Source organism: Humulus lupulus, chromosome 6 (genome assembly GCF_963169125.1).
Source record: "Humulus lupulus chromosome 6, drHumLupu1.1, whole genome shotgun sequence".
NCBI lineage: Eukaryota > Viridiplantae > Streptophyta > Magnoliopsida > Rosales > Cannabaceae > Humulus > Humulus lupulus.
In genome coordinates, this window is record NC_084798.1 from 54,433,510 (window position 1) to 54,436,001 (window position 2,492).

Below are 2,492 nucleotides of genomic sequence, written 5' to 3' on the forward strand. Positions count from 1 at the left end.
TATCATCCTAGAGATCCCTATGCTCTCGCCATAAGAGTTTCTGCACCAGTCCAGGTTCAAAGACTCCACCAGGACTCTGATTTCTATGCGTTTTACGACTTCCAAACGGAAAATACACTGTAAGACCTCTGCCTGTTGCATGTTTTGATCTTTCTGTTTTTCTGTTAGGTAAACCTCTTTCTTAGTCGCACACTATAGGTTGTTTTTGGCTGGTTTTTGGTGCATAGGTTTTGATCCTAGGTATATCGACTATATGAGAACCTGTCTAGGAACGTGATGTTTAGGACAAGATAAATTTTGGGTAATTTTTCTACGTAGCTTTTCTGGGTATCTTTAGGGAATTCCTGTTTGGAAAGGGGAAGGTGAGAGGTTTCTAGGGTGCAAAACCTGGTAGCTTAGGGGTCACGCTTCCTAGGCGGTTTGGCTTTTCGAAACTTTCCCTCCAAGGCAAGCATTATCCTGACCTTCCTGACACACAGATCCCGAGCAATCGGGGATCCATTGGAAACGTGGGCGAGTGACCATGGCAATGCGTGGCTTCACACACCGCGAGCTGAGATTACCTCAGCCCATGTACGAAAATCACTTCTCACGCTATATTCCCTTTTCTATTTTTAGGTCACCTATTTAAAATTTTCTCCATTCATGTTCGTCAGGTGACCATATGGGACCCAGGGAGAACGTACCCAAGAAGAGCACGAATGGCTTGTCATCCCAGTAGGCCAGCAAGGGGAAAGGGATTGCTGTGGATTCTCCTATCCCCCACTTCGGTCCCACAGTGGAGAAAGAGGTCGAGGTGGGACCTAATGCTTTCTTCGAGGCAGAGAGGATAGTCTCGAAGATTACGACCCAAGGGAGGGTCAACAAGATCTTGCTGTCCCATAACATCGAAATTGGGACAAGCGCTCTTGTTGCCCGACCTCCCCTCGAGGGCGAAAGGAGCTGCACACCCCTCGACGAGGAGTTCGTGGCTTGGAGCGATGAACACCTCAAGGTCGAGGCCTTCCTACCTCTAGACCAGTACTTCACAGATTTTCTGAATTACGTGAAGCTGGCTCCCTTCCAACTGCCCCCTAACTCCTACCGTCTGCTAGCGAGGCTGAGGTACCTCTTCCTGAGGCACGAGTGGGAGGTCCTGACCCCAACGGACATCCTTTTCTTTTTCTGCCTCAAAGCCAACCCGGATCAATGGGGGCGAGGCGATGGGTTCTACTGCTTGGCCCATTTTCCCAACTCTCCTGCAGTCATCGAGCTACCCAGCCATTCCAACGACTTCAAGGACCAGTTCTTCATGTCGACGGGGTTTCACAACTACGAATACCACTACTTCAATCGTCCTCGTAAGTTCTCTCTATTCTCAGCTCGCAAAATCATCACATTGCTTTATTTCTTTTCATGCATGTTTACTTGAACATCATCGTGCAGCCATCTTTGCGAGGACGACCAAATCAGTGACCCTTGGGGGTCAATACGAAACCTTTGCGGGGCTCCCATCAAGTGAAAAGGACTACCGCCAGCTCATATCTGATGAGACGATGCTAGCATGTAAGTTGATTTCTTCGGGCCAGACTGTGGCCTTGAGGAGGTCGCGGGCTATCCCAGTAGCTCGTGAGCTGGTGCCTATCCCCGAGGGGGATGCTGCGGACAGTGACAAGCAGGACGAGGAAGACGAGGTGCTGCTCGTGCGACGAAAGCAGGCTCTTGAGGCTGCTCAGGGCCTTGACGAAGATCAGATTCAGTCCGGGGCAGCAGCCGGCCCCTCCGGGCAAGGTAACCCATACATGTTTAGAGACATAGACAGGGCTGCCGCAGACCTAAGGCTTGCTAGGTTTACCCCAAGCCAACTCGTACTTCGTCACCGAGATGACCCAGTCCTTAACATAACCCTACTCTAGTGTGTAGATCAACTAGTGCTGCGCCATGATATGGGCCGCCCTAAGGGCACTGTAGTAGTAGACAACACCCCGGCTTTTAGGTTGGCCTTTTTTGAGGAGTACGGGACCAACCTTAGGTCGTGGCCCTCCCTTCTGGAGGGTGTAGTCGCTCCAGGGCTTAGGCAGTATGTAGAGGAGTCTAGTCTTGAGGAAAATCCGGACCCAGAACCCCCTCTCATTCACGAAGTTATAAACTTACACTCCCCCATAGAAACTCCGAGGCCGGAGGTCGTGGTACTAGATTCCTCCTCTAGCTTGGAGGGTAGGACCTTTGCAATACATCTTTAGATTTTTTCTTGTAACGAAGTAACCTTACATGTCTACTAACGCTCCTTTCTTTTTTGTTTCGGGCGTAGAGATGGCCCAGCCCAGAGACAACGTCCTGCGGTCCATCTTTTAGGGGGGGAATCCTCCCTCCGGGTCGTCCGAGCCACTGGTCAAGAAACCCCGGCTGATCAAGAAGACTCCTCTCGGGACCATCTCCAAATCTCTCGCCGAGGGGAGGGGCCAGGTTCCTACTGCTGTAGAGAACATGCCCCCACCTCCGCCGTGACCTCC